General features: G+C 49.5%; 1 protein-coding gene across 2 annotated transcripts in view; it reads right to left on the bottom strand.

Moving 5' to 3' along the window:
* The window catches only part of LOC138581011 (uncharacterized), a 672,318-nt gene that overhangs the window by 518,613 nt on the left and 133,653 nt on the right, over positions 1-20,052 (bottom strand). Inside the window, exons 1-2 of one of the 2 annotated variants that reach the window (XM_069652015.1) lie at positions 10,864-10,988; positions 10,060-10,114 (exon numbers count right to left, since the gene is read on the bottom strand). The exons of the other annotated variant lie outside the window; for it this stretch is intronic. The gene's annotated coding sequence lies outside the window, so the exon portion shown is untranslated. Of the gene's footprint in view, positions 1-10,059; positions 10,115-10,863; positions 10,989-20,052 lie in introns of those variants that run through there. 2 annotated transcript variants of the gene reach the window in all.

Raw genomic sequence — 20,052 nt, 5'->3', positions numbered from 1 at the left:
GCGACTTCGGGTCGTGATGGAGGATGGTGCCTCCTTCCCTGGAGAGAAGATCCGCGTCCACTGGCAGCTTGATCGACGGGGACGCTGACAAGTCCAGGAGGTCCGGGAACCATATCTGCCTCGGCCACGCAGGTGCGACGAGGATCATCCTGCACCGTGACCTCTTGAGCTGGTTGATGAGCCGGATCAGCAATGGCAATGGAGGGAACGCGTATAGAAACAGGCCCTCCCAGGGGAACGAGAAAGCATCACCCATGCTCCTCGGCTGGGGAAACCTGCTGGCGGACCTCCGGCGCTTGGAGTTCGTCGCCGTCGCGAACAGATCGATCTGGGGTGTGCCCCACCGTCGGAAGAGGCGGTCCACTAGATCCTGTCGTAGTTCCCACTCGTGGCACGAGCGCAGCTCCCTGCTGAGTGAGTCGGCGATGGTGTTTTTTATCCCTGCCAGATGAAACGGCACCAGAATCATCCCTTGGGCGACGGCCCAATGCCACAGATCCTGCACCTCCCTGGACAGGGCTGGGGACCTGGTTCCGCCCTGTTTCCTGATGTAGAACATGGTGGTGGTGTTGTCGGTGAAGATCCTCACCACCTTGCCCTTGAGGGACGGAAGAAAGGACCTGAGGGCCCAAAACACTGCACGGAGCTCCAAGACGTTGATATGGAGGGACTTCTCCGTCGGGAGCCAAAGGCCTCTCGCGTGCAGATTTTCGGTGTGCGCTCCCCACCCTTCCAGGGAGGCATCCGTGGTCACTGTCTCCTGGTGGCCGGCGGTCTGAAAGTCCATGCCCGCCGTCAGATGCGCGCGGGTGCCCCACCACCGGATCGCTCGTCGGAAACTCTCGTCGAGTGTGATCCTCTCCTCGAAGCTGCCCGTCGTCTGGATCCAGCGCGCGTCCAGGAACTCCTGCAACGGGCGCATCCGGAGCCTGCACAGGCGGATGAGGTAAATGCAAGAAGACATCATTCCGAGGAGGGACTTGATGGACCTCACTCTGGCCGCGTCCGCAACCAGCATCCGCTGCACCTTGCCCAAGATGGCCCTCGTCCTTTCCTCCGACGGAGAGGCCAGAAGCGACACTGTGTCGAACTTCGCTCCCAGAAACAGTGCGTCTTGCGCGGGCACCAGGTGGGACTTGGCGTAGTTTATGGAGAATCCCAGGTCCGTGAGAAGTTGGACGGTCCTTGCCGTGTGCTCCATGGCGAGCTTCTCCGTCTTCGCTCGGATGAGCCAGTCGTCCAGGTAGGGGTAGACGTGGATCCCCTCTCGGCGCAGCTGCGCCGCCACCGGTGCGAGGCACTTGGTGAACACCCTGGGTGCCGACCTCAGTCCGAAGGGAAGGGCTCTGAACTGATAGTGACGCCCTTGGACCACGAACCTGAGAAACTTTCGGTGTCCCTTTAGGATGGGAATATGGAAGTAGGCATCCTCCAAATCCAACGACGACAGGAAATCGCCCTCCTCCAGCTGACCCAGGACGTGTTGGAGGGTGACCATCCGGAACTTGTGTGCCTTGATGAATTTGTTCAGTCTTCGTAGGTCCAGGATGGGACGCCATCCTCCCGTCTTCTTCTTCACGAGGAAGTATCTTGAGTAAACTCCAGAGCCCCGAAGCCTCTTTGGGACGAGCTCGATGGCGCCCTTCTTGAGCATCGCCTTTACCTCCAAGAGAAGTTGAGGGACGACGTGATGTTCTTTCCTGGCCACAGGGGGGACGCGCGGGCAACTCTTTAGAAACTCGAGCGCGTGACCCTGGGCCAGGGCGTCCAGCACCCAACGGTCGGTGGAGATGGACTCCCACACGCTGACGAAGCTCGCCAGCTGGCCTCCCACCGGGGTGCTTCGGTGGGGGCCCGACCCCACGGCCGGTTCAGTCCTGCTTCGAAGAGGCTTTGCCGCCTTGTCCTCCTTGGCGACGATGGCGGGGTCCGCCTGACTTGCCTCGTCCCCTGTAAGCTTCCTGCGACGACGAACGGGCCGCTTGACGGTAGGTGGAAAATCCGCCGCCGGAACCTTTGGAGGCACCCTGTTTTTGCCTCCGCCGCTCCGAAAGGGCGGCCGCCGTTGCTGGAGAACCCCAAGAGCCCGGGTCGTCTCCGTGCCTGCCTTGATGGCTTGAAGGGAATCGTCCACTGTTTTCCCAAACAGGTTGTTTCCGTCGAACGGCATGTCCAAGACTCTGGTTTGCACGTCCTGACGGAAGTCAGTAGCCTTGAGCCATCCACGCCGCCTAAGGCACACGCCGTTGCCCAACTGGCGAAATCCAGTGTCAGCGATGTCCGTCGCAATCGTAATGGCGTGGTCCGACGCCACCTCTTCTTCCTGCAAGATCTCTAGGGCATCCGCCTTCTTGTCGTCCGGTAGGAAGTCCAGCAAGGGGGCCAGTTTGTACCACAACTTCCTGTCGTAGCGGGCTACGATAGCCAAGGCGTTGGCCGCCTTAATCGTCGTCGCTGCAGACGAGATGACTCTGCGTCCCATCGTATCCAATTTCTTTCCCTCGCCGTCCGGCAGGGAGATCGACGTAGAGGCCGCGCCCCCCCGCTTTCTTCCTGGCCGCCGCAGAGACGACCGAGTCCGGGGTCGGCTGTGCCCAAAGGCACAAGGGGGCTGCGTCCGGGACCCGGTACTTCTTCTTGTACCGATCCCTTCTAGCCGGCGTCGTGGATGGGTTGTTGAGGAGGGTGAGGCCCTCATCCCAAATATCGTCGAGTAGAGGTACAGAGAGGACCGTCTTCCTCTTGGCCTTGCGCCGTTGATAAAGGAAACCTTCCTTCTTCTTCTCTTCCAGGCAGAGCTGGAAAAGCTTGGATGCCCTGGCGATCATGGAGTGAAACGATTCAATCTCGTCGGGCGGGGAAGCCCGGGTGGGAGGTGACGACGGCAGATCCTCGTCGTAAACCTCATCGTCCGTACCCGTCGCGGCCGTGTCAGTCCCCGTATCATCCCGAGTCGTGGACGGGGAGGAGGGCTGAACAGGGCGCGATGGCTGAAAAGGAGGCGGAGGATGAATCCTTCTTCTCTTAGGGTGAGGGCTCCCAGAAGGGCCTGGCTCCGGGTCCCCCGTCGGGAGCGGTTCCTCCGCTGGTGGTAACGGCAGTCTCGTCCTTATCTCCGAGCATAAGGACTGTATAGCCAACAAAATGGCCGCCGAGTTGTCTTGCGGCACTGGTTGAAGGGAGTCCGACGGGCGGTCAGGGGCCCTGTCGGCACCCTCGACGTTATCGTCGTCTCCTACGTCGGGGTCCCTCCCGACGGGCTGGTCTTCTTCCACGCCAACGCCGTGGCTTAAGACTTCGATCAGCTCTTCCTCAGAGGTTGAGGCCGAATCCACAACGACCTCCTGCCCCCCCTTTTTCTTCTCCATCGGAGGTTTCACGGGGGTCCTGTCGATGGGCATAAAAGAGGACTCCCTCCGCGGTGGCAGGGAGACTCTGAGCCCCGAGGTTGCCACCACTGGTGTAGCCTCCACAGGCTGAGCCAGGGCCACCGCGACTGTCTCGATAGAGGCCTTGGCCGGATGGATTAAGGCTTTCACCACCTTAGGTGCGCTCACCGCCTTCTCCTTGGGGGGAGGGTCACTGCCTCGCTCTCCCTCCAATGGGGCCTTCAAGCTCGACCGGGGCCTCTCCAGGAGCTTCGCCGGGTGCTCGGCCTTCCTCGTTCCCGAACCATAGAGTGTTGGCTCGTGGTTGATGGCGCCGGGGGGGATGCGCCCTGCCTGGCGCCCGTAGAGCCCGACCGTTCGGCGCTCCCGGTGCCAGCGGACTCGCAGTGCTTGGCCTTGTGTTGGACCCCCGTCGCCGGGGCGTCCTCAAAGGTCTTAGAAGACCGCTCGGACTTCTTCTTCTTCTTCTCGCCTGACGGGCTCTTCCCTTCCAGCCAGTTGGCGAGACGTTGATGGCGGTCCTTCATGGTCCGCTCCGACATATTGCCGCAAAACGCACAGTCCTTCTCCACGTGCGTCTTGTCCTCATGTAGGCAGTAAAGACAAAAGGAGTGTTCGTCCTCCTTAAAGACATTCTGAAGCTGGCATCCAGGGCAGACCCTGAACAGCTTTCCAGGCGTCGAGCTTCCCTTCTCCTGGGCCATGTCCGAGATGGGCCTGAGAAACTTCTGGAGTCCTCCAAAAGCGTAGCTTGACGAAATCTTCACCCTTGAGGGGCGTAGACGAATCCGACACGGGTCCCCGTTGATCGGATGAAGAAACGGTGGAGCTTGAGGCTCTTTTGACCGAAAAATAGAAGTTTTTGAGAAAAAAACGTGAAAAAATAGCACTAAAGCTCGAGAGCAATAGCACGAGGATCCCAACACTTGAACGTGCGGTAAAAATCTGAAGATGGCTGCCAGAGGCGGGGCTTAGGTAGAGGGCAGTCATTGGCTGTGGTCAGTATGATGCAGAGATCAATGATTGGTTACTACTACGAAAGACAGATCAGAAACGAAACTGATAATGATTTTTTCTTTACCGAGGATTCCCAGCCTGACGACGGGGAATATTCATGAGCATGTGAATCCATGCCAGACCCCATGCTGGAGAACTCATATTGCATTCATATCTTGTAAATCTTCAGACAACAAACCATAACATTTCAATTGAATCAATACGGCACCACATACCATATCATGTGTAGAAAACATCCATGCGCATAGGAAAAGAAAAACAAAATAAATGCACTGATTAGTTAGCTAGCAGTATGATGTATTATGTCCGGAGGTTTGTAATTAATTAGCTTGTCCTACCTGAGTCATGTTCAATTCTTGTCTATGTACGTGCCTGTACACAGATGTACCTACAAAATAGAAAAATAAGGTGTCACACTGCTTCCAGTGTAAAAGAAGTCAGCACATTGGATCTATTGTGCGAGCCATTCTTACCGGTCAGCTTGTGCTCGCGAGTCGTGTGAGCCGAGTGAGCTGCTGGAAAGCGCGCTCGCGGCGGGTTCACTTTCCTTTTGCATGTAACCATGGAGACGGTACGAGGCGTCGTGGTCCAGCTGGAGCACGTACGCCTCGCGTCCCACCGCCGGGCGCGAGCCCTGGGGCGGGGATGTCACCATGGAAACGAACGCCATTAGCAGGAATGAGTGTACTCGTATTCAAGAAAAGTTAAAGAGCGTACGTATGATGTGAAATGTATATATCAGAAAACTATGCAGTATTTTGGGAGGATGTTAGTGTGATTGAATTGTGCTCGGGGAACTAAGCAAGTTTCACCGCGTGAGTATCTGTAGATACGGTGGAGTGTGCATTAGACACCTCCCTATTCTCTGATTGGAAAAAGGTCTGTTATGAATGTCACAAAACTTAGGATCGCTCAACGCGATTTCGATTACGCTGGTGGTTTAAAGGTGCCTTACCATAGGACCAGGATTGTGGTAGTACAGAATAGTAAATGTTATATAGTTATACAGTTAATTCAACGTTCTTTTTTCTAAATCTCCCTCAGCTGGGGTCAGACCTTTTTCTCTTTCTATTTCATATCGGGATCTCCCTCAGTTGGTCTTGGATTCCCCTTTTTGTACAAAGTTCGCAGGATATTCTTTTTGGGTGACTCACTGTCCACTCCGGATCCCCCTTAGTGGGGCTCAGATCCCTTTTTAACACACAAGTGATCTCCCTCAGTCTGGCTCAGAATAAAGATCCTGCTCAGCCGGGCTCAGATCACAGATCCCCCTCAGTCCGGCACAGAACCCCTCAGTCAGGCTCAGATCCTTCTTCTTTCACAAGTTCCCCTCATCCAGGCTCAAACTTGTTCACTTTTCGTTCAAGAGGGGAAGTCCCTCCCCTAGGATTCTTCTAGATTTCTTTGGGGTATCAATAAGTTCAAAGACTTTTGACTGCAAAGGGATTTTTCTGTTGACTTTGCAGGATCACTTCAAACTCTTTGTCTTCTGCTTTTCTGAGAGATGCTTTTGTCAGAGACCTTCGACCGGGCTCCCCCATGGGTGCCGGACCGCTCTGCAGCAAGTTATCTCTGAATCGCCTTCTTTTTACTTCAATGGAAAAGCCCCTCTCGCCATCTGGCATTTACTCGTGTTTCTTAATTTAGAAAGTTCAAATTAATTGTTCACTTTGCAACACTCTTGCCACTCACAGCCTTCACTTCCAACGCAAACCGGTATCTCACATTTGCTTTTGAACTCACCAGTTTCGTGAAGCCTTTTCATCAGCAGCTTTAGTTCTAGGAGCCAAAGACGATGTTTCAGTGGCCAAAGCTCCGCCCTGCTTCATTCAGCCACGCAGGAAGCTTTGACTAGGTTTCACCTGCCGGCCAGCAGTTCGCTATCACTCCTGCTGGGACTTACGTCTGGCTCCTCACCTTGTTCAAAGGGTCTCCTTCTGCCGGGCAGGGACCCTTCAAGTTTTTCTTATCTTCCAACGATAAAATGTCTTTGGACTTTTAGTCCCAGAATGCACCTGGTTATTTTTGCTCCCACTTCACAGCTCCCCAAAACAGCATTCTTTGGCTTTGGGGGCTGTAGGAGTTAAAAGGTCAGGGTCTCGCCGCCTACCCCTTAAAGACCTGGCCTCACCTGCTTGGCCCAGGGGAGGAGCTCTACTGTGGCACCGTCAGGAGAGCCCAGCTGCCCCTAGTTTTGCCTGTTGGAGGTACAGTTCCCTCTCCACACTGCTGCCTCCCCTGTGTTCAAAGGTCCAGTGTCTGGGCGGTTTCCTCCTACTCCAGTCTACCACGGTCTCTGCAGCTCACTTGGTCTTGCTCTGACTTCTCGGCACCTTCCAACATCCCCAGCTCGCTTAAAGTATGCTCTCCTGCTCCACCTTTTATACTTCCCAGGAGAGCAAAATTGAGTCAGGTGTGAGTAGTTGGAAAGGGAGGCCTGACACTGACTGGGATCATTACTGGGACAGTCTGCTGTCAAAAGGGTGAAGTCTGTTTTGTGTCGGACTGGGTTTTCTGTCAGTAATCTTCATATCTTCATCCTCCCAATCCCTCTCTTCCTCGTCTCAGTGTTTACATGAAAACAGGTTGCGGGGGGTCACCTAATCTTGTAGGATGGGGAAGAGGTTTGAAAGGAAAGGGGATAGCATGTCACACCATCAGGTGCCCCTACCCTACTTCCCAAGGATCCCTCACCCAGGTGATCCTCCTGCACTGGTCAACCCCCAGGAACGGGATCCGACAGCGATGGTCGTGTCCTGGCCTGCTGGATGACAAATCCCTGGGGATTAGCATGCGAGACACCCTCTGGTTTCTCAAAGCTACTAGGCATGGCTTTTAGCCATGCACATTGGAATTTTTTAACACTAACCGACCACTAGCTATGGCCTTTAGTGCTGGCCAGTGACCTCAGCTTTTGTCATACCCAAGTCCAAGGCCTAAATTGTTATTAAGGTAATAAAGGTTTTTATGAGCTAACTTGTAAATTATGTTATGTTTAATTCCATTATTGATGTAATCAGTTATACACAATGGGCCTCATTACGACCCTGGCGGAGTGGGTTTACGCCAGCGGTATTCGCGGCGGACCCGTCCGCCCTACTACGAGTTCCCGTAGCGCCATGGAGCCGTTTTCCGCCTGGTTTTTCCGGGCGGAGAAATCCATGGCGCTACGGGACCTTGTTGTTAATTACGCCACCGTATTTTACGGTGGCGTAATTAACGCCTTCCCCACTCCCATTATACCCTATGGGGCAAAAATGGGAATGGGGAAGGGTAAAATGGGGAATGGGGATTTACCGCCCCGCCAAGGTCGGAATGGGGCGGTAAATCCGCCAACCCCCATGGCGGTATCGGCAGCTTTCCGCCGTGCTCCATGGTGCATTTTGCACCGCGATCTCCGCCAGGGTCGTAATGAGGGCCAATGTAATTAGTGTTGTCACTACTAATGTCATCAGTGATGTGATCTGTGATGTCATTATTGTGGTCATGGGCTGCGCTACAGGGGGCACGAAGTTAAGGTGGCTTTAGCTAAATTTTAGGGGTTCTCACCTTAACGTCCCTGCAACTAAAGAGAATTTGGCACCGAGTTGGAAAATCTTGCCTCGTCTGTTAGGTTGCACGAGAATAACTGCCTCTGTCACGATTTAGGACTCTTATGTTCTCTTGGAAACTGAAACAACGAATAGTGTGACTTAAATACGAGGAACTGGCCAAAAGTGGCCTCTGACTTTAAAGGTCTGAGGTTGCCAATTCTACCTTAGTCAATGGGACGGTGAAAACACAAACTTTTGTTACCCCCATTTGTCATGGGAGGTGACACATTTCTCACGGTACACCAAGGACCCTGACAGTCTCTTTCCTGAGGCCCTGCGACCCATGCAGGTATTCAGGACGAAGACATTGTAATTCTCTGGTTTTCTGGTTCTGTGACTCTTTCCTCTGGGCCATTTATTTTCCATTCAAGCAAGTAATAAAAGGTGGCTTTGTCAGACCTGGGAGTCCAAAATTGTTTCAACCTCATTTTTCTGCCCACCTGGCCCACCAACCCTTACTGGTGCAAACGAACCTGTCAGGTAGCAAGGGCGTAAGGGAGGCATAGAATACCGGATGAAGTGGGTTACTTGTTGGGTCCCACATAACAAGGCTACAATTGTCTAAATCCACACATGCTTAGATTTGTGTAGATAACCAAACTTGATCTCCCTGTTAAGTCAGGAAATTCTGCTGGTGCTAACCTGCAAACTAGCAGGTTTGGTCTTGTGCTGCTTGAAGACGTTTTTGCATAGTGGTGTGTACAGTACGGTGATGATTGTAGCAGACGCCTTTTGCTGGTGCTGTTGAGGGGAATGCAGCATCAATGGTAACACTCTAAGTTGTTGCCCACATACCACGTAAAAAGGTGGAAAAAAACATAGAACAATGCAGGGCGCTATCATAGGAAAATGATGATGTTCATAACTAAGAAACCCAATTTTTGAATTTGTATTTTGAAGCGATTGTTCCAACGTCTGATTTACTTGTTCAGTTTGGCCATCGGTTTGCAGGTGAAATGCAGATGAGAACTATACATCGATACCAAATAGGGTAGTTCATATGTTTCACAATTGAGAGGTGAACTGCAGCCCTCCACCAGAAATGATAGCAGATGGAAGCAGAACATATTATGGAAAAACTACCACGCCAGTACTGGGGCAGAAGGCATACAAGTACACTGGAGGACCTAGCCTTATTGCATAAGTAATCCACTACTTCCCAGATATTATTCATGCTATCAACCATGGGTAGATCAGGATAAAATCCATGAGGATTCCACACCACGGCAGAAATGCAATAGGCATAGGCAGAACTAACCCCAAAGGTTTCCCTCTCCGGGACTTACCTTGTGCACAAATGACACAGTTCACCTGGTCAAGTGGGAAGCTCAGTATCGCTTCAGTCATGTAGGGTTCGTGTTTCGTGGTGGTTCCGGTCATTGCGTTTGGTGTTGGATGTTGAGGGGTGTTGTGTAATGTGATATTAGTAATGGTGGGAGACCGAGCAAGATTAGTGGGCAGAAGTTCAGACCTCAAAAAGAAGCATAATGTCCCCCAGTTCAAGAAGCAGGCATGCACAGGTATTGGCATTATACAGTGTACAATCAGAGAGCAATACATCCATCAGGAACGAAACATCATTAGCAACAGTCCATGAGCCAGACTTCAGTAAGGACAAAGCATACCACGGCACACTCGAGAAGCAAAACATCACAAACATGCAAACATCTAACTTTCTATAGATAAACAGCACCACCATGTAGGCCCAAAACAACACTGCGTTCTACTTTTCACACCCAACTAGTAGCTATGCCACAGCAGGTCGTCAAAGTACTGCAGTGTTAAGGCCCCATCAACGCTCACTCTTCAGTGAGCACCCCAAACTGAGGATTAGACGAATGCCCTACACAGAGTAAGATGCCCTGCAAATGGTACATTGCAGGCCTTGTCCCAACATCATCCCTAATTCTCTTGCTCCCAATGTACAACCCAAGGGGACACCCTGCCTGCATCTAGAACATGAACTTCCAGTGCATATTCCTGAATGGCAACCTCTGGCAGAAACAGCGAACAGCACAACTAACCCCTGGTCAATGGCAAAATGAAAATGTATGTCTCACCTGCAGACACAAGCAAACAATATGGAGGTGGCTTCTGATCCAACGGCTTGAAAACCTTTACAGAAAAATACGACGATTAAAAGAATAGGCATGGCAATATATGTCTTATAAATACGTGTGCGTGTATGTAATACCAAAAGATATTGTTAACACAATGTAGAAAGTATAGTGCGAATATGAGCGGTGTGGTTCCCCTTTTCCGTGCAGTGTTGGGCCTGGTAAGGATGGGGGAGGGGTGCTGGGTCACATGAGCAGAATGAAACAGTGGTGCTGGATATTGTGAGGAGCATGACACTTTGCTCATAAGAATTGAGGACGATCTATTTTAATAAGGGAGCAATTTTACGTTGAGGAAAATGTAGAAGTGTTGGGCATGTTAAAGAGCAGGGAACAATACAGGCCCTGACAAGGAGCCCGCAATAGTACCGGGTCCTGGTGAAGAGTATGGAATGGAGTAGGCCTGTTTGAGGGGCACAGGGCAGTGCTAGAAGAGACGATAGGAGGAGAGGCTCGGGTGAAAAGCCGTGAGTGATGGTGGTCTTTGTTGACAAACAGGGAATGAAGGCGAGTCCTACTCAGGTGCATGGCGTGATGGAAAGTTCTGGAAGGAGCAAAGTGGTGTGCTGGCTGGGCCTGGTAAGAAGTAGTCGGGGAGGCGTGATGAGGTTATTTAGCTGAAAGTAGAGTGACGGTTAAGGAACAGGAAGCAACGCTGTCACTGTCAGAAGAAATGAGGGAGCCTAAGTGTTATGAGCAATGGGGAGGATCCGGGGCCAGCAAGGAGAGTAGGGGGCGGTGGAGAACCTGGTGAAGAGCAGGGGTACTCCTTAACACGATAATAAGAGAGCAGCGCGCGACACGACGAGAAGAAGGAAGGCGCTTGGGTGGAGTTCGCACGTCGGTCTAACTGCTCGAAGATGCTTCTGGTTGCCAGGGAAACACACATGCCTTTCTGCCATTCTCCTGTCGCCAGTGGCAACCGCTGCATATTCCCCGATACAAATTCATTCATGAGAAGGCGCCAGCCCCTGTGCCGTGACTGCTGTGCCTCTCTCGCCCGTCCGGGGACAGACCGTGACTGGCATGTTTGCCCTTTCACAATAACTGCTCTGACCCGTCGCCATTTTTAACTCAGATTTACGAGCGGAGCAGTGACTGCCCCGCCAGGAAGCCACGTATGATTCAATCGCCTCCTCATGCAAGTCTCGCTAGCTAGTGGAGGACCACCACCCAGTAGAGGGGGGCGGCCGTTGTAACAGTACCCCAAGACCTTTATAGCTGAAGCGCCTTTCTCTTATTTTGAGCGGCCACTAGGAGGCAGCAGACACCCACTGTGCTGTGAATACCACTTTGTGCCCCTTTCAATTACGTCCTGGGCATGTTACTAGATATGGGACAGTGCATTCGCAGCCAGGAACGGGCTTAAGCTATCCCCCCCCCAATCCCCCTCACCAATTCCAAAGGAATCTGAAATGGGATGACGGGCTGGCTGGAGGATGTGAGAGGTATGCGATTGGTAACTTTAGTGCTCCCGAAGGAATCGGCCAAGTAATACCTCTATGATTTTACAGCACAGGCCTAAAAGACTCCAAAACACAGGGTGGGTAATTTTGACGAAAGCCATTTCCCCCCCACCCATCATGAATTCTATGTCAAGACCGGAGGCTCGGATTATGCTTTCTCTTCATCTTTACTGTCAGCAGCAAAGAAAAACCAAATATGTAAATGACTAACAAAAAACCAAGAAAAACTACAATAACCATGAGATTTTCGGATTTTTGTAGTCCATCACCATAGGTCCTCAAACTGACCACGTGTTCCATATAACCAATAAAACATCAGTCCTTAGATAAAAGCTCTTGTCCTCTTTCTATTCTCCCTCTTTCTTTGTTGCTCGGTAGCGAGTTAAGTACTTTTCTTCTTTATTCTTGCTGAATGCCTGGTGTGTGTTTATAACGGTGTATTGTGTTTTTTACTGTGTAAACGGGACGTGCCTTTGGCGGAGCATATCCGTTACGCTTACACGGTTTCTTGAATTTGCGGCCGCAACGGGGCTGGTGCACCGGCGGCCGCAGCTTCTCAGAACCGTCTAAGAGGGCACTGCGGTACGGAAGAAGGAGCGCAACGGGACCGCGTAGTTCCGGCGCTCACTTCTTCCGTGCCGAGCGTATGATAGGAGTCTTTAGAAAGTGTCGGTGTGATAATTTTGAACGGAATCCGTTGGGGATTACAATTTCCTTGCCATAACATTACGCATCGTTCATACGAACGTAGCGTTCTGTTTCAAGAGCCCTGCAGCGCTCCTGCAGGCAGACAGTGATACCGCAGTCATACGGGCACAGTCCCAGGTAAAACCTGTCATTGGATATTATTATATCTGTTTATATATATCCAGAACCAGGGAGTTTTTTTTCTAATTTGGACAGAGTTGATTAATCCCTGGTATACATATTTTTATTCATTGGAAATTCCCCAGGGCCTGAGAATAATGAGTTCCTCCAGTGATGAGGGGAAGGCTAGTGTTAGCCAAAAGAGGAGCCACACGGCCATGACTGATGTCCTACACAAAGCCCTGGGGGCTTCATTGGGACATGATCCTCAGCAAAGAGCGCTGATGGAGGATTGGATCTGTTTTTCTCAGCCCTGGAGGAGGTCAAGGGTCTGAAGGCTCGAATGAAGTCCAAAGGGGGCAGTAAAGCAGCCCGTAGGGCGGAGGAGGCCCACACCCCCCCGGGCACTCCACCAGGAAAGAAAGGTGGAAAGAGAAAAAGGAAAAGTAAAGCGGTGCCGAGCAGGGGACGAGAATCATCTCATACCTCAGATGAGAGTGAGAATGAGTGGGAGGAGGAGTACCCTGAACAGGAGGAAGTACTATCAATATCCTCTTCAGGCGAAGAAAGCCATGAGGCGATAAAGAAAAGGAAGAATGAGGAGGCAGAGGGGGACAGTGCTGATGATGAGGATTTCGATCCGGAGGCACTGATTCATCCCAGATCATCAGAATGGGAACCCCCCAAAAGAATTGCGACATATTTAAAGAAACGCCTGAGGGTGCCGCTAGCCAAAGAGGCTAGAAACTAAATGAGGGCAGAATGCCCCAGACCACTCTTCCCTGAAGGTGCAGCTGATACACCAGTAATTGATGAAAAAATGATAACCTTTATGGGTAAATTCATGAAAGATGTGAGGAAAGGACTTGATAGATCCTGGCGATCCTGTCAGGATAAGATGCTTAATGTGACAGGACCCCTCACAAAGATCCTCCAGATGGGAGAGGACGCAAAAGTAAAAGGGGAGCCGATTGACCCGGTAATCCTCATAGGATGGGCTCAAAGGGCGATATGCATGTTGGGTAATGCTAATCATGCTATAACCACCGAAAGGAGATCTTTGTTGGTTAAAGGCATGGTCTAGTAAAAAATGTTATTGTCCCTACGGGTCGGCCATGTGTTTTTAAGCCTAAGTGGCTCGATTTTAGAAAACTTTCCTATGGACCTTACCCGAGTTTTCGTCCATTAAACGCACGCGAAAACAAGCACCAGGGAGCCGCCATTTTCTGATAATCCTATCTTTTCCCCGATCGCCCTGGCTGACCTGCTTTTGCGGCACTAAATCAATTCCCCCGCCCCTGAGCCTGTCATCAGCAGACTTGTACCGCCCATTTCCCAACGCCAAAGCACGTCTCGTGTCAACATTCGCTGCGCTTCAGCTAATGACGTGTCGCCATGGAAATGGCAGGACGCCTCTCTCCTCAATAAGTATAAACAGACCGTTTCACAACACACAGCAGCAGCTTTTCGATTCCATTCCTCTCTCTGTGTTACTTTGAGTATTCTGTGACTCGTTTCAATGCTCTGGTCAGCTACCTTCGCCGCTTGTTGCCCGTGTGAACAGATACCAGTACCACCGCTATAAATTATTTTAGTTTGTTTAACACACAATGGCTACAATAATGCCCTACATCTACGACCCCGAGTATACCGAGGAGGAACTACTGGAAAGGGAAGCACGCGAAAACGATGGGGTTTCGGACGGCAGTTGGCAGGACGAATCAACAGATGAAGAGCCTGGGCCTAGTCAAATGGACGGCGTCTCCACCTGGTGCACATGCAATCGGTGCAAGCTAATGCCAACTGAGGACGAGAACTGCTGCTGCCGAGAAAACTCGGGATGCCTGGCCAACATTTTGCAAGGTGAGCCACGACCGCAATGCATCACCGAGCTGCCAGACTTCAGGGCAGCCTGCCTCACACGGGCCGTGTTGAGAATAATGATGGTGCTTATGCATGAACTTCGAGCAACTGTTTGTCCTCGTAATCCGAGTAACGAGTAAGTATACTCTGCTTGTCATGCCACTCCTATTTCATGTTTTTCTACTATATCCAAAATTACATCTACATATCATTGTAACGCATGTAAGTCGTTCAATAGTGTGCATTGTCTAGATAGCATTTGTCCGTGTAAAATGCCATTAGTTCCAAGAATTGTCATTGACAACAAACGTTTATTAAACTTATCTTGGTCATTTCAAAACAGTTTGTTTCATTCCTTTTCACAGGTGGTACAGGCTGGTGGCCTATCGTTCCTTTACATGGTGGCTTCACGGGAGGCTTGGACACCGTGTTCGAAGAGTGATACCCGCCTGTGCCGTTCGTGCCATTAGAGAAACGTTCCCGAGTGACAGCGGTCAGTACAGGGGATTTTCTCTCGCTGTGCTGCAACCTGACCTGTATAATCTTTAAAGTCTTGTATTTTTGTGTCATGAAAATAAAATACAAAATAAAACACCACATATATTTTAACAACGGTTGTCTAGATTTTTTAAATGAATGAAGTGTGTCTCCATTCAAGGATGTACGTCAGACATCTGTGCTCCGAATGGGTGAAGGTCTGGTCGCTGTGAAGCAGGGTGGTCACTATCTATCTAAGCTAACATAACATATTCTCGATAATGCATGCACTAAATAACACTTGTTCAAAGTCTTTCAGTAGGTTATGTCTCTATAAAAGTCACACATATATCTATACTAACAATTACCATTGGATTATACAGGCCTTAGGGTCTTGACCACTATAATACACCGGTTGAAGTGTGGGTCTGTGCTCACAAGAATCTCCGGTATGTGGCATTTGTTATTGATAAGCAACGATATACTATCATTGATATAAAGGCGATATACTGTATATTGATATAAAGGCGGTTCGCGCCAGTGGATGAGCGCTGGCATGAGGGGCTGCCAGGGGCACGAAAGGCCAAGGTGCCAAACTACATGTACACTTCAAAAGGTGTCCCACACGAAGGGGCCATCGGTCACATGGCCTGCTCAGACCCCGTGTCTCCAGCCAGGCCTCCCCTGAGGCAGGCCACCCCCCTGCAATCCACATAAGTGTGTCTCCATTCAGCAGTCTTCCTGTGCCTTATCTGCACGCCCCAGGGCCATCCATCCCACCCCCCTGTATCAAAGGCGGTTCGCGCCGGTGGATGCGCGCTGGCATGGGGGGCTGTCAGGGGCGCGAAAGGCCAAGGTGCCAAACTACATGTACACTTCAAAAGGTGTCCCACACGAAGGGGCCATCGGTCACATGGCCTCCTCAGACCCCGTGTCTCCAGCCAGGCCTCCCCTGAGGCAGGCCGCCCCCCTGCAATCCACATAAGTGTGTCTCCATTCAGCAGTCTTCCTGTGCCTTATCTGCACGCCCCAGGGCCATCCATCCCACCCCCCTGTATCAAAGGCGGTTCGCGCCGGTGGATGCGCGCTGGCATGGGGGGCTGTCAGGGGCGCGAAAGGCCAAGGTGCCAAACTACATGTACACTTCAAAAGGTGTCCCACGCCAAGGGGCCATCGGTCACATGGCCTCCTCAGACCCCGTGTCTCCATGCAGGCCTCCCCTTCAAGCAGGCCGCCCCCCTAATACCACGACATACATACGTCATTCATTCACAAACACACCCCAGTTTCTAATACTTTAAAAACCACTCGATATGACTCATGAGAACATCTTTGTGCTTTGCAAGTCAACTCCTGAACGTGCTACCTGGGAACCACTGAGATCTGTGCTAATCTGCTCGTCGTCATGCTATCCGTGAACTTCTGTGACCGCTTCGAGCATACCCATCATTGCACTACCTGTGGCCATCCACCTATTCTCCCGCAACATACTGCTCTGCTTGCTGAGTCCAACTGTTTGTTGGTCAAGGTAAGGCCATGTATCCTGGTCATATTTCGCAGATTTTTAAATTTCTATCTATTTGCGAGTAGAGTACCCAATAGTGCTATGTTCATTGGTCTCATTGCTATTGACTTGAATTTCCATTGCTATGCTATCAATAGATCTATTTATTTTCATCTTTGTCTATTGTCACTGAATTGCATCCTCCGGGGGTCCAGTCTATAATGTAAGCATGTTTCCTTCTCGTGCAAGACAGAACATCCAAGGGACGAGTCACATGTTCAGATTTCAGTCACATCAATTATACATTTCTGCAACTTATGCAAATACTAAGCCGCACATAATGAACTGGTATAGTTCCTGCGACCAAAACAAACCTTGCATTGATCATTGTATGATTCATTTACTTTTGTATCAAATCTTTATTCTTGAAGATTGTATAATAATGTCGATATTTACTTTTCAGATTTATCAACAAGCAAGCAAATAGTTTCTGATCGGCCGTAATAAATAAAATGAGTAATATTAATGAAGTTCGGCTAGCGAGACTAATTATCATTTTTTTGTTTTCATAACAGGTATTTGATCCCTTTCTGCCACTGCCATCTGTTTGAGACACCGGCGGATGGATTCTTCAGCAGACACCTGCAGCTTCGTGTCAACAACTGGAGCACGATCACCATATTATGGGACGATCGCCAAGGGCCCACCAGGGTCGGACTGGGACAAGAAATATGCCCGGACACCCAAAAAAAAGTGGCTCAACCCTCGCCTCAGAAAAAGTGGCCCTCAAACCATCATCCGTGAATCGCGTCAATTCACGACTTAACAGAAAATGCTACTTGTGGAGGGTTCATGTGTCTGTTGCATGTTGTTATGTTTTGTGTAAACGCTTGAGAAAGTGATAACATTCCTTTTGTTCTTTTTTTTTTAAAAACAACATCATCACATAGTAAAATACTTATTTTGCAGAACCAGACACAAAGCATGTCTACTCGTTGACACCAGTAATGAAAATAGAGTTGCATTTAATAAGCAGTACAGCCAAATGATGACACAATAAGAACACAACTCATAAAATAACATAACTTTGCATACAGTTCTGTGACAGGGTCCACAGCTCCCGGAAATCCTGCTTCCAGCTTCATGAAAATCCTGGAAATCACTCAATCAAGAGTTCCTGCAACAATGCACTTTTATGTGCAACCAGGTCGATTATGTCCGGATTTTGCAATTGGACAAGCACATTACGCTCCACAGACATGAGCATAAAGGCTTCGAGGTTGTCCTGGCAGAGGTGATTTCTTAGGCGGGTTTTAATATTCTTCAATTTTGAAAAACTTCTTTCACATGCTACCTGTGTGCAAGATAAGGTCAAGATGAACTTGTATGCCAAATACAATTGCCGGTAAGCACTACTAAAAAGTTCATACCTTTTTAGAATTGCATAGCAACATATTGCACAGTTACGGCATGTATTGCATTTCTGTGCTAAAGGTAGCACTCCAAAATCTTGTAGTGCTGGATCTTCACTATGTAGGGCTTCAAAGGCATACTCTTCTGGTAGTGTCCTCCTCAGTTTAGTCCACTTGCTTGCAAAGTCTGAGAGTTCTTCCCTTAACCCCTGTAGCGTTATGGAGTCATCCAGTCTTTCAAGCAAGGAGCACATATTTGTAAGAGCATTGTCGGGTACACTTTCATTGAAATTTTTGGGATCCAGGCATGCTATATCTGCGGCAAGAGATGAGTGGGTTTTAAAACGACTAGTTAGGCTTTGAAGAATGTTGTCCATAATGGCATTATGTACAGTAACTCTAAACCGGTCTTTAGCCAAAGTGATTGGCTCATCCCTTGCATTCATTGCAGGCATCCTCTTTTTGTGGGACACTCTCCCCTCTGGAAGTGCAGTTTCCACTCCTTTATCATAGCCTCTCTCTTCCAAGCCCACGTTGGCCCATTCTGCAAATTTTTCAGCTGCAGAATACACAGAATCAAAATTTCTTGACTGTGCAGCAAGCGCTTTTGTAGTGTCCGAGACCATTCTTTGTGCCTGTAGAATGTCCATTCCACTTGTCTGGAGGCACTTAGATAATGGGGTTGTCGAATTAAATACTCTGAGATATAACTGGGCTGTGAGCAATGTTTGGAATTTGCACAGAGCCTCAGAAAAGTTTAAAGCTTGGTAACGGACGTTTGCATTGAATTTATCCGTATTTGAGCCAATATTATTGAGTGCAACAACCACATCAATGAACATTGCTTTGTTTGGGTTATTAAAGGAGCCAAAAACTTTCCGTAGTGCTGCATCCTTTGCCCACCACCTTGTTTCTCCTATTATTTGGATGGTGCGGCCTTCCACAGACAGCTCACGCCACACATCCATCCTTTTGTAGGACTCCCTGAAAAAAACGGCACAGGAGTTTAACAGGCCAAACAAAGACGTGGATTCATTTGATACTTGTGTCCCTTCTACAAGTACAAGATTTAATACATGTGCATAGCACCAGACATGTATTTGACCAGGGGATTCCTTACTGAGCCAGGATGTGAGACCATTGTACTGCCCCTGCATATTGGATGCACCATCAGTTGAATTCCCAATGCACTTGCGTAGGTCCAGACCATTATTTTTAATAACACTCTGCACCAACTCAAACAGCCCCTTTCCAGTAGACAAAGTGCAGTTGGTTACTGCTAGTAGGCGTTCATGTACAGTGTCAGTAACATATCTAATAATTATAGAGCACTGATCAGTAACACTCACATCTTGGGTTGAGTCTATCTGAATGGAAAATATTCCTGCTTCCTTTATTTCTTGACAGATGACCATTTTGATCAGTTTGGAAATGGCTTCAATCACATACCCAACTGTAGTCTTTGACATGAAGGTCACAGAAGCACCCCGTCCTTGCCCAGTTTTCTTTTTGGATTTGGTTTGAATGGCCTCAATATGTTCCTTTAGAGGTCTGTCATATTTACTTAGGAGCAGAAGGGTTTCAAGGAAATTGCCATGATCCAGCTCTTCATTATCCAGCTCGGATATGGACTCTGATTTCCCCCGAAAACTGAGCCCCCTTTTCCCAATGACTTTTACAACGTCAATAACGCGCTCCAATATGTCTCTCCTTTTTCTGATTTGCTCACTTCGAGCTAATTTCTGTCGGTGAAAGAGTAAACCGCCTATGTCGACCCCTGAAAAGTTCAACATATATGAATCTGTGCACCTCCGGTGACCTTGGCCTGCCTCACGTTCTGCAATGCGCTGGTAAATACGCCTCCAGTTTTTCATCCCGTTGATGAAAAGACCCCTCTCTCCAGGTTTAGTAAACGCTAAACAAACTGCAAAAAAGGGCCTTTTGTATTTCAGAGTAACTTAACCAATACCGTTTTCCCCCATCTTTCCTCCAAAAGGCTAAGCTTGCTTTAATGTGTCTATGTTTGGGAGGTTGAATTGGATGGTGCTGAAAGAAATAGGAAAGTTGATCTGGTTTTGGGCGTTGAAACAAATAGTCTTCCACCTGTAGATCATCTTTCCGTGCTCTGCGCTTCACACCCCCATTCCCTGAGTCTTCAGTATGTTGTAAAGCAGATAAAGATTCTTCCGAATGACTAGTACCTGCCACTTCCTCTGGGGGGATGATGTTGTCTCCAATTATTTCTGGCAGACTTGTGTCTGACACTTCTTCCTTGGGGGAATCTTCAATTGGTTGTGGCAGACTGGTACCACCACCGGCTGCCTCTTCCTCGAGACGGACAGCCTCAATTATTTCTGGCAGACTTGATTCCGACACTTCTTCTTTGGGGGAATCTTCAATTGTTTGT

The sequence above is a fragment of the Ambystoma mexicanum genome, chromosome 3p, assembly GCF_040938575.1.
Source record: "Ambystoma mexicanum isolate Mex_15411 chromosome 3p, UKY_AmexF1_1, whole genome shotgun sequence".
NCBI lineage: Eukaryota > Metazoa > Chordata > Amphibia > Caudata > Ambystomatidae > Ambystoma > Ambystoma mexicanum.
The sequence above is the reverse complement of the archived record's forward strand: the minus strand, read 5'-3'. Positions and strand labels throughout refer to the sequence as shown.